Source organism: Melanotaenia boesemani, chromosome 24 (assembly GCF_017639745.1).
Source record: "Melanotaenia boesemani isolate fMelBoe1 chromosome 24, fMelBoe1.pri, whole genome shotgun sequence".
NCBI lineage: Eukaryota > Metazoa > Chordata > Actinopteri > Atheriniformes > Melanotaeniidae > Melanotaenia > Melanotaenia boesemani.
This window is the reverse complement of record NC_055705.1, coordinates 13,178,558-13,191,131: the sequence shown is the minus strand read 5'-3', so window position 1 is coordinate 13,191,131 and position 12,574 is coordinate 13,178,558. Positions and strand designations below refer to the sequence as shown.

The 12,574-nt window shown below is 38.7% G+C and overlaps 1 protein-coding gene across 2 annotated transcripts in view; it reads left to right on the top strand.

The window, feature by feature from the left end:
• Nucleotides 1-6,895: 6,895 nt before the first annotated feature.
• The window catches only part of prox1a (prospero homeobox 1a), a 39,483-nt gene continuing 33,804 nt past the window's right edge, over nt 6,896-12,574 (top strand). The window contains exon 1 of one of the 2 annotated variants that reach the window (XM_041978624.1): nt 6,896-6,963. The gene's annotated coding sequence lies outside the window, so the exon portion shown is untranslated. Of the gene's footprint in view, nt 6,964-11,102; nt 11,242-12,574 lie in introns of those variants that run through there. The other variant, XM_041978623.1, reaches the window with a different exon arrangement.

Below are 12,574 nucleotides of genomic sequence, written 5' to 3'. Positions count from 1 at the left end.
AGGAGGCTGAACTTTAAGCTAAACATCTGAAATGTGTTTTCATAGAAAATATTAATAAGGATTGTTTCCATTAACTGGTTTAGAGTGAGAGAGAGAGGTCTTCAAGAATTCTTGTACAACCCTTCAACAACATTTAAAATAATAAAAAGTAGCTTAAAAGAAGTGCTGTTCAGTTTCTTTCTTACCATTTCTGTTAATCTTTCCATTGCTTTTCCTCTTTCAACAATTTCACTTCCTTCATAGTCTCAAAAGTTCTTTATTTCCCATATAAGCACACACACACACACACATAGTGCCCAGGCAGTCACCTGCACTGAAGGTAAATGGAGTGTGAGGTTTTACTGGTGCTGTGATTATGGGGTACGGCTCAGGAGGAAATAAGTGTTTAGTTTGTTTATATGCTATCAGACAGCAGGTGGCGGAGTCAGCACACCACCTCTCAACCTGCACCAGGGAGAGAGGTGGACCGAGGTGCAGATGAGGGGGGGGCAGTTTGGGGTGTTATTGTACAGTTTAAGTCTAAACATTAACCAGAGTAGCTACTACAAAAGAAAAGATATAAGTATCACACTGGGAATACTGACAAATAAGTATATATTTGTTAGTGTGTCAAAGACAAGGTGTGTGTATTATCTGTTCAGGTGTGTAAAGGTGTAGGTTGTGAGGTTTATCACACTGTGTCAGAGAAAAAAGAGAAAAACAGGTAGCCAGGAAGCTCCCTTGCATGTAGACAAAAAGAAGAGATGAAAAACGGCTGAAAAACGAGTGCAGTGTGAGTTGACTTTGTTCTACTGGAGGGCCGGGTTCACCGGGGGATGAAGAGCTAACTCTCACTGGGAATCACAGCTTGGCGCAGGCCCCTGCCTTTCATTTGTCCAGTCTTTCTTCTTGTTCCTAGCTCGTTTTTAGTTTTTGGTCACTTTACTAGCCTTTTTCTCTCTTACATGTTTTCTTCTGTCTCTTTTCCAGTATTTATTTAAAACTCATTGTCCCTGCTCTGTCATTCTTTATTTTCACAAAACTCCATCCATCCTCATTCCTGACTTCTTTTCACTTTTGATTTGCATTTCCATCTATACACATCTAGTACATCCTGCGTGTCCACCTTCAAATCAAATACTCCTTCAAACATGTTTTTCTCCCTCTGTTCTTATATGAAATGTGAATATTCCCCAGAAATATCTCCTGTCCCTCCATTTTTCCTTCTCTAGTAATCCACCCTGTTCATTCAGTCTGTCTCCATCTCCTGCTGAAGCTGGTGAGAATTCCAACAAACCTTCTGATGGATTAATTAGATCCCATTAGTCTTTTTCAGTCTTTAATACCTACATTCAGAGTATCTGCTGACACAGAGTAACAACATAAAATCTAGTTAAAAGCAATAGTGTAGTATACATTCCAGGGGTGAAAGGTAACTCAAGCCATTAATATTGCAAATGAGGGATTAGTGATCTAGAGCAGTAACAGAGGCATCTTCAGTTCATAGTTGCAGAAGAAGTTTATTCTATTTTCAATTTGATGAAGAGGCATAAAATTACCTAAAATATATATATTTATATGCTCTCACATGAGGCCTGGGGGTTACCAAGGAGCTGGTGCTGGACCTTTGGGCAGTTTGGAACCACTCAATTCACGGTTAAGAGATCAGCCAGGTTTACTTACAGACTGTACTTTTTATCTGGTTCTTGGAAGGAATGAAAACTTCCCCGTTCAATCTATACTTGGGCAGCCTGAACTCAGACAGGAACAGAAAGTTTTGTCAGACCCATCACTCAACCTTTATTCCGGTTAATGAGTTCTTAGTATTACTCCATACCTCCCTCCATAATATAAACTTTTTACAAAGTACGTTTGTTTCAACCCCAGTCTAAATTTTAAATAATATCTCAAGACTGGATGAGTCTCTTGCGGCATGTCTAGTAAAATAGCTTGTTTTGTGGGTATTAAATACTGATGCTGCTTCTTATAACACATGGAATCTTTTTTTTTTTTCTTTTTTTTTTTCAATTGTTCTTTTGCTGTTTTAGGTATCTATTTAATTTTTTATGGCATTTATATTTATCTTTGTAATGTCTATTGGTTATCTTTGAGAAGACAGTGGATGTCACACCACCTGTGCTTAAAATAACCTTTCCAGGGGTACAATAAAGCATGATATCTCGTGTCACATTGTATTGTATCGTGCTGTGTTGTGTCGTGTTGTGTCATATTGTACTGTATCGCATCATGCTGTGTTGTATCGTGCTGTGTCATATTGTATTGTATCGTGTCGTGCTGTCGTATTGTGTTGTGTCATATTGTATTGTATTGTGTCATGCTGTGTCATATTGTATTATATCATGTCGTGCTGTGTCGTATCGTGCTGTGTCATATTGTATTATATCATGTCGTGCTGTGTCGTATCGTGCTGTGTCATATTGTATTATATCATGTCGTGCTGTGTCGTATCGTGCTGTGTCATATTGTATTGTGTCGTGCTGTGTCGTATCGTGCTGTGTCATATTGTATTATATCATGTCGTGCTGTGTCGTATCGTGCTGTGTCATATTGTATTGTGTCGTGCTGTGTCGTATCGTGCTGTGTCATATTGTATCATATAGTGTTGCGCTGTGTCATATCATTTTGTGTTGTATTGTATTGGTGTCATGTCATAGGAGGAAGCAGCCATGCTGCACTGCATAGGCACAGAGAAGAGAATGACATTTGAACAAAAATGCAGGAAAAGATCAGGTGTTAAACCCTCTCACCGGTACAAGCATGTGTGACATGCATATGTTGTTCAATCAATATTCTTTTTATTCCCAAATCCATCTATAGTCGTGCCATGTGATGTTGTGTCAAGTCTTGTCTTGCCTTATCTGATGTGTCATGTCGTGTCATATCGTGCCGTGTAGTATTGCATCATTCTACTTTTACTTCCTTCCAGAACCTTTGGTCTTCATGCATAAGAAGAAACAGGAATGCCTTGTCACTTCACATTATATCAGCTGCCCTCAGTGTCTAGATGGTACTGATAAAGGACATGGAGCATTTAAATATGTTTAATAAGTGAGTGACCTGAAAAGACGGCTGACATGGGGTCGTTAGTCTTGATCTGAAGACCACCCAATGCACTGTTTAATCAGGCTGTATGCTGTATACTGTACTTGTTCCTTTATTCCATTTTGGAGATTTCCTAAAAATTTAATCCAAATCCATCAATTACTTTTTGAGTTATGTTGCTGATGGACAGATAGACACCGAAAATATAACCTCAGCCTAATCTGAGGTAATAAAGCAACTTCAGTTAGGTACAGTCAGTGCTGCTTTTAATTCTGAGCAATGTGATGTTATAATATTATTGCACAAATTACATTGAATTCTTTGGGATATGACCAAAATAAAATATTAAATATGAGGCATTGTTTGAAATACTAACTTTAGAAACCTACAAGAAGTATTAATGGTTCAAACACAAAAACATATTGTAGTGACAATCTTTGCAGTTATGATTTTTAGAGTCACAGCATATTTACTTCAGCTTGACTGAGCGTTATCATTTAATTACCATGTTACTTCAGTTTATATGTGCATTTTATATGTGCATGCATGTCTCTTGGTGTGTGTGTGTGTGTGTGTTACTGTGCTTAATAACCTAACAGACCCTATTACTTGCCATGACTTACCCAAAATAACTTCATTCACCCTCAGGCATTCCCTTATGTGCTCAGTTAAAGGGATGGGAGGCAAACCTCTGTAATTCAATTTTAATTAAAGGAAAGAAGAAGACGAAATTTAATTGATTGTTGTGATGCCAAAGCTCAGTGTGTACGTGTGTGTGTTAGTTTAGCTTACGGTAGGGAAGACACGTGCACAGATGCTGTACTTTCTTTTTGCTTGATTAAATTCAACTTGGATTGAATGTTACCACTTTAACACATTCAATTATATTTGTACATCAAATACAAGAAAACCATAATTAAGCCATTTTCTTCATACTATTAACATTATACTTTATTTAATTTTTTTTGCAAAAAAGGGGTAAATGCACATAAGGTTAAAAAAAAAAATCAAAATACTCAAAGTTTAATTAATTTCTATCTTGTGTGAGTTTCATTAAATAAAAATGTCAACAAAGTCAAACTGTTTGTTTAAGCTACTGTCCCTGTCCAAAGCTTATTCTAATGTGCCAAAGGCTATCATTATAATACCCCGTGCAAACATGGCAACATTATTAAACTGGGTATAGTTTGATCCCCAAAGTGATGGCCACTCAAATGTGTTGCCTCAAAGTCTGCCTGTCACTTTGTGTACAAAATGACACGGGTCAGTGAGTAGATGGGGAAATGGAGGGAAAAAAAAAGAGGAAAACTCCTTTTACCAAGTTTGTATTTGGTGTTTTTTATTTAGTCTTTTATCCTTTGTTTGTTTGCATTATTTGTGTTGGTCTTTTCTCTCTTTTTTTTTTTTAATTCAGCATGTCCTCTTCCCTCATTGCGCTTTTTTGGCTCAGCTACAGGGTGTTAATGAAAGCATTTCTAGCAAACATGTTGATTTTTGTTTCCATGGGGATCCAGGAGGCCTGACAATGTTACAGAGGCTTCGGCCAACAGACTGCTGAGAAACACTGCTGCCTTTTCCCCCTCTTTTATTCATATTGTATCCTGCCAATTCTACTAATCTATTCCTTCTACACGTTACTTCTTCATCTTCACTCTTCTTAATTTAACTCTGCTGCATCCCAGTTTTGTCTTTGCCGTTACCATTTGTTTTGCCTAATCAATCTTTTCAAGGATCCCTTCATCTGTGTTTCTCTTTGTTTTCTGCCACTTTTCTCTGTTTTCTCCTCTCTCCTCTGGCCCTCTCTTATTCTGCTTTTGCCCTTTGTTGTGATCAGTGTGTGAAGAGCCGTGATAAATAAAGACAAACAGGACTGTATGTGTCTGTGTGTTCTTTTGAGAGATGGACGCCAGCTCTCTGATAGCATTGTTAGCCTCTCCACCTCTCCTCACTCCACTGCACATCCAGCTACAGGCTTTCTTCCCTCTCTCCATCACTCCATACACCCAGGCCTTGAGCCAGGAAGGCGGCTTTGGGGCCAAGTCAGGCCAGTATTGAGGCTTGGTTGTGGGGCTTTGGGGGGCATTGGTACTGGAGGTTGAGAACCAGGGATCCAGGCCAAGCACAAGACCCAAGACCCTGATCTGGCTTGCCAGCCTGCCCACTGTAGGGCCTTCATGGCTGGGCACAACATTGGGGCAAAAGGGGATATGGAGGTCTCAGTAGTGGTAATGGCAATGGCTAGATTAAGACCTTCTCTTAGAATCAGCACAATGGAGAAGGTCTACAGCAAAGCTGCATGCATAAACACATATAGGAGTGGACACATACACACAGCCTCTATTCAACTTCATCCATGTTGCCCATCAGAGGCAGAAAAGCATGAATAAATACATGAGCAAAGTGGAGCTTAGGTCTGTTAAAAAGAAAAAAAACATGAATTACAGGAACTGAAAGAAAGAATGGTAAATTGAAAAAAGGAGCAGATGAATAATTTGAATGTTTTTGTACTAAAGTAATTGTGGTGGGAGGAAAAAGAAGAGAGAAGGGTTACGAGGAGAGTAAATTATGAAAATCCTCCATTTCCCTGTGCTCAGAAATTGAAATAATTAGGAAAAGTTTGGAAAGAGTCGAATGTGGAAATTAATTGCAAAAAATAAAAGAAGTTGTGTCAAGGTTTCCACAACAGATACACTACTCATGTCATGCTAGCTGCAATTTAGTAATAACACCATGCTTTGTTTTGTTTTTTTCACTTGAACTCAAATCTTTACTGTCATTGTTCAAACTCGTGAAAGATTAATCATCTCCTGAAAAGAATAGAATAAAAACAAGGTATAAAAAAATGTATAAAAGAGGAATGAAAAAGTCAGTAACACCTACAATAATAATGTATTCGCTAATAATAAGACCACCTCCTATTCTGCCACATCTTTTATCATGACTGAGAACATTTCTCTCTATTTTTTATCACCACTGAACTTCAACTAATACAATCAAATTTAAAACCACTACAACAACTTTTAAAATCACCTTGTACATTTATGGCTGGTAATGATATCCCAACTACTTGATCCAACTTCTGACAGCTTCAGAGTAACAGTTTCAAAGTTTAAAAAAAAAAAAAAAGTAGTTTCCTAACCACAGCATTTAAATAATACTGCCCCGAAGCAAGCCAGGAGGTCAACCAATCAGAGGACACTTTAGCCAAATCCTCTTCCCTCCAGGAATCTCTCCCTCAAACTGAAATAATTACAACTATATGGAATTGTCATGGGTGCAAAGCTAAACTAGAGGTACTCAAGATTAAGAAACGAAAGGTAGGAAACTTTAACGTAACTACTAAGAAGTTACACAGGACTTTAAATGTTGGGTGGGATGCAGGTCAAACTCAGTTTCTTAAGACAACTAACCATTACCTCTTACCTTAAACATTTTTGCCAATGCTAAAAAAACACAATGCAAATGTAAGAATATAATGGAAAACAACTATAACTCTTTATTCTTTGGTGCATTGAGCTCTGTGGATGAAAATAACTGCAACACAGTCTGAAGTGACTGTATTGAACTGACTACTTGGTCGAAGAATGAAAAATCCAGCAGAAGATTTTCAGTTGTGCTTTAAATGACGCGTTACCAGTTGTTGCAGAACTCTGCATGTCAGCCTTTTCTAACTTGTTCAAATAAGTTGCAGCAGTCCTCAATATTTCTATATCAGCCCATGCATTATGAGGGTATCAGGATAAATGAAGCAAGAGAGCAGATCATGAGTATCAAAGTTCACAAGCATAAATAAACATTTGAGGACACGGAGCATGCTCAGTACACCTCACTGTGTTGCCTCATTGAGTGTTCATTTTTCTTTGTGTCAGCTAATGTCCATGTTTTTGGTCACAGAGGAGAGCAGAGGAGCCTCGGCACCTGGTAATGTCTGCAAGCCCTTTTTTTCTTTTACCTCATCTTACCTCTTCACCTATACTATATGGTACTTCTGTCGTCAAAGTGTATGTGTGTGTGTGTGTGTGTGTGTGTGTGTGTGTGTGCATCAGAGCTCTCAGAGAGGACCCTGGAACCCTCCTCAACAGTGAGGGCTTTTAGCTCTTCCTCGCTAATGTCCTGAATAATGGCATCTTGATGGAGACAGAGCAGAGAGAAGGAAAAAGAAAAAGAGGGAGAAGGGACAGACAGAGAAAAAGACAGAATGAGAAACCTGCATCCATGTGTCTTTACCTCCAGACCTCCATCAGTCACAGGCCCCACCATTATTCCCTCTCTCAGCCCCTTCTATTTTCATTATTCCCTCTTTGAGTATTTTTTCAGCAGGATGATGAGCCAGAGTTTTTACTTGCTTTTGCAAAACCCATATCTCTGTGAAAGAGTCCTTACAGGAGACCCCAGCCTTTTAGCCATGTGAACTTTTGATGACTGAAGCATTATTTGGAAGAAAAAAGAATACGATGTTTTAGCTAAATTAGCTAAAACTCAAGATGCAGCTTTGGTAATGGCTGCTCTATACTCCCTATGGAAAAAGTTTCTATAGCCTTTACTAAAGCATTTCTTCCTGAACTTTACAGAAAATGGGGTCTAACTACAAATATTTAAACAATATTCCACAAAAAGTTCAGGTAGCACCTTGCCTTATGATTTCTCTTTCAGTTTTTATAGGATATAACATAAATATATATACAGGGGTGATTATTTACAAAGTAAAGAAAAAGACCAAAAACCATGAACGGTGTTGCCAGGTTGCTTACACTCATCCTCTTGCCCTCATATTTACTTCAGGAATCCCAGTCATGTCTGTAATAATCAAGTGACACTTGAATGTTGCTGTTGGAAGATATTGGGGGCACAGAATAATCTCATCTCCTTTGTTTCTGTTACTGAATTGGGAGATAAAATAAGCATTAAAGCCTTTCCTTTTTTTTGAGAACTTGTTCTTCTCATGGCTGCCAGATACTTTTGAATCATTTCACTCATTTAGGGACCTTCCAAAGCATAATTGGACCCAGGGTTTTCATGACACAAGAAGTTCAGTATTTCCTTCTGTACATAAATGGATCAAAGAGTTAAGACAAAAAGCACTAGCTCTGATAGACCATGTGCGTGTCCTCTTCGGTTTATGGTTGAAACAGAAAAGTGGAACTGGAATAAACTGCTCAAGACTTACAAGATAATGCTGGTTCCTGTTTTGTGTCACAAAGAAATCTGTTATATCTGCCCCTGAAGTAAATGACTTATCAATGGCCAACCTAGGCAGCCAGTCTTGTCAGGATTTTCTCATGTTTCTGACTTGTCTCAAACATGTGATTCAGCTTCAAAGTGCTCCAAGTTGCTCCTTGAAACACCCTCATTTACTCTCATTTGTTTCAAGTCTGTTGTTTGAAATGAGGGTTGTTGTGAGATTTCATTGCAATGACAAGCATGAGTCCCTTTTTTTACCTGCTTATGCATATTGTGCAGTTTGACTACAACTTGTTTGGACTGTCTTTTTGTTTCTTTGGTTAAATCCTACAAAATGAGCAACGGGCAGATGATTAAAAAGTGTCTTGTGGTGATCTGCGTTGTTAGGTCACACTACATTGGTGCTGAGTTGCACTGAATAAATTGTAGGACTTGTTCAGGATCATGGATTCTAACTCAAACACACACACTTTGTCCTTCACAGATTACACAATTTAAACATTGCTTTTGTGTGCAAGTGTTTTTGTGTGATGGTGACTATCCCACATGCACTCACTCACTTACACACACACTTACACACACAACACTGTGAAAGAGGTCATCGCCACATAAGATAAGTAAATACAGTGGCCTCAAAAAGTTGAACATTAAAGCTTTAATTTTCATTAAATCAACAGCTGCAGGTATTTGCAGCAGCTGCCACCAGATTAATAAGAAAACACAATTTTTTTACACAAATATCAAGCATACACTTGAGATTTTCAGCCCTTATTTAGTCCATTTTTTTTCTCCTGTTAATTTAAACAATTTAATCGTCGCTCAAATAGGTCAAAGCGTGTGGAGTGCCATCAAACTAGACTGATCATTTAAATAATAATAATAATTTTAAAAAATAAAGGGAAAGAAAAAGAAAGAAAAAAGGGCCGGGTTGTCCATGCATGGCCAGCAAACGCATCTCGGTCTCCTGGGTGGAAATATCTGTACTTTGTATAAAATCAAACCACATAGTACCGCTGCTGTTTAAATGACTGAAAATGTTCTTACATGTGCAGGAAGTGATGTCAGATGAGCTTAAGAGATAAGAGAAAGCAGAAAACAGTTTGCTGTAAAATGTCGATTCTATTAATGAAAATAAACTATGTAGGAATGGCTTTTCTGTGCTGACTTAGCATATTTGGCACAAGATGAACAAAGAGATTTTTTAAATAAATTAAATAACACACTAATATTAACGGCGCGCGCACACACACGAGTCACACTGGCATACCTCCGCATAAAAAGTGAAGTCATTTGTGTGATGTCTGCAGTTTGATTCTCATTAAACCTGCTATTTAAAACAAAAATAGTTTAGATTATCATTGTTAAAATTCTGTAAATGTGTTTTATCTGCTCTGAGAAGTTCTTTATTTGCGGCCAGAAAATTAAAAATCCTCATTCTCTTTTAAACAAATTAAGCGAGACAGAATTTGACTCCTGCTATGTGAAAAATATTGCTTAATAAAATAAATGATGTGTTATTTATTTCTGATTTTCATGAGTTCATCTTCGTCCCGTCCACAAAAAAAACTGGACAACATCAACTCGCTGCGACAGTGTCGGAACGTGACGTTTCCTCGGCACAGCAGTGGGCCCCAAACTTTTAATCTTTTTTTAAAATTGGGTCTAATTAGGTACAGAATTGAAACATTTTATAGAGACGTTAGTGAGAACTTTTAGTTTTGGTGAAATTGCTGCTTGATCAGCAGGGCGCCTGATTGTGTTCATAGATTTCAATCCGGTGTTTTCTCATTTATTTATGTTTTTATTACCAGCACTGTCTGCAGACGGGCGAGCAGTGATCTGCTAGATCAGACAACCCTCAGACCAGAAACTCCGTTCTGCTGAAGTGTCCTTGAGCAAAGTTTAGTTTCCTGAATTTCAGGGGCTGTCTGACCTACCTACGGTCTCTGAATAAGAGACCCGTTACCCTCCCGTCTTCATTTATTTTATTTATTTATAATCTTAAAGAAAGTTTTCCAGGTGCATTCACAGATAAGCGTCGTGTCGGGGCGCGTGGTTGTCTCCTTTTATTCTTAAAACCTGCGTAACATGCGAATAAATCAGTAAGAATGAGTGATAGCGAGTAAATTAATTAAAGCCAGTGTTTATTCAAAACGTAGTTACAGAGTTGCGCAGCATTGAACAAACTGACCAATCAATTTAATCAATTGCTTAAATCACATAAGCATCACCGAGTTGGCAAAGGTGTAAATGTACTTATTTGTTTTATTTTTGGAACACACTCTGGTGAAGCCAACTCTCCTTCTCTAGTGAAACAAATGCAATCAGTTAAGGGGCCAATGAAAAGCCTAAAGGTCCGGCTCCAGTAAAACAATCAAGTCAATCTGCACGGACTTTTGTAGCTGTTACTAAAAGAAGAAGAAGAAAAAAGTTCAACGGCTAAACTGACTCCAGTTTACCGTCTGTATTCTCCTCTGGTCCTCTCTCCTCTCTGCTTCTCCGCTCTAGCAGAGCATCGTTTTTAGTTGGCTCCTTAAATAAAATCCACTGTTCCCGTTCCTCTTCCTTATTGGTTAGGTGGAGCTGTTACCTCACTCCAGGGCCGATGACGCAGCGTCTTCACGTATTCTTCACGTGCGTCTCTTCTTGTTTCTTATACTGAGTATCTTGCAGTCGGTCAGAGGGAGAAAAGAGGGATTCACGACGAAACAAGAGTGCAGGACGGAACGAGTGCGCTCGATACTAAACATTTCCCATACCGGGAGCAGAGCGGCGCACAAGAGCAAACTCTCTCCCCCTCTCCCTGCCTCTCCTAATGCTCTCTCTCTCTCTCATACACACTTTCTCTATAGCTTCCCTCTCTGTGTCTCCCTCCCCACCCACCCACTCACGCCCGCGCGCACGCACGCTCTGCATACGTCTCCACTTTGCCGTAGTATCTCAAAGACGAGTGCGGATCTGTCTCTTGTGTTCGCCCTTTCTTCGACAGACTGACTTGGGGAAACGCTCGAGAGAGAAGTAAGTACAAATGATTTTTATGCCACGGCTTCTGCTGCTGCTCGTGGGGTCATATTTGTCTGAGTGCATCGTATGTCCTCGGTTTAAGTCAACTTCCTCTGTCTCCAGTTTATGGACTCTGTCCATCCCCGTCACTGATCCAGATGGTTTAGTTTAGTCTTGGACCATTTTCCAAAAAGCCCTGCTCCTGTTGACTTCACCTGCGCTTGTCTTAAACTACTTTTGTCGTCTGTCCAAACTGTAAGACACTGACAAAACTTCACATTTTGTTTTCTGTCGTGCTTTAAATGAAGTCTTTAGTGTTTGGTTTCACTCGGACTGATGCGCGCACCTGTTCTGCTTTCAGATTTTATGGCAGCTTTAAAATCAGCCAATGATTACAACTCATTCAATAAAGCGATGGCGTTTAGAAACACCCTTAGCTTTGCAATTAAAGCAAATTGAGTACTCGGGTGAAAAATGCGTTTACAAGACTGTTTGTCTCTCTCCATTCGTTAGGGTTGGGTTCTACTTAAAGAAATCTGTGAAACTTCACAGAATAAATGGTGTGTGTTTAGTGTGCCTGTGAGGTCGATTATCCCGTTTCTAGAGGGCTGTCGGTGCCCTGTCATAAGCCTGGATAGTTTGTTGATTTGAAAATGTCAAACATTTCTCGAAATCAGCCGTCAAGAAAGCAGTGCGTGAAAGTAACAAGAGTGGACAGCGGTGCTCTGCGCTCTGTGCGCACACAGCGACAATCATCCATTTCAATGTTCAGCTTCCAAAGCTTCACCTGTCCAAGAAATCAAAGTAAAAAAAAAAAAACTGTTATAGACAAAATCTTCAGTTTTTTTAAACAAACTAACAAAAAGACAAAATATCTCTTGAAGTTTCACTGAATTGTTCTATTGTCATTTAACAAAGATAAGCTAATTCAGTCTTGACTCACCATCCTGGCATTCATTTTAAATGTTAAATCTAATAGCTACAGTTATTAATCAGGTACTTCCCATTTCAGTTCTGTATTGCAGGAAAAAGTTATTCTTGCGTTACCAAACTCAAAACAAAAGTTTCAGTTTTGATCCAAAAAAACCACACACACACACTATCACATCTCCTTTTAAAACTCACCTTTAAAAGAGGCTCAAAAGTTTGTCCAGTGTCTTTTAAATTCTCACATAAAACAAATCTTTTTCATTTTTTTGTTGCTGTTTTTGAGTGTAATTTTTTTAAAAAAATGGAAAGGCATTTTGATCTTTGGCTTGATGAGACATGCTGCTTCTGCACTGATTAGTTTTTACAGAAGAGGCTTATTTAAAAATAACCAAAAAGCTCTTTGGGCCACACAAACCTA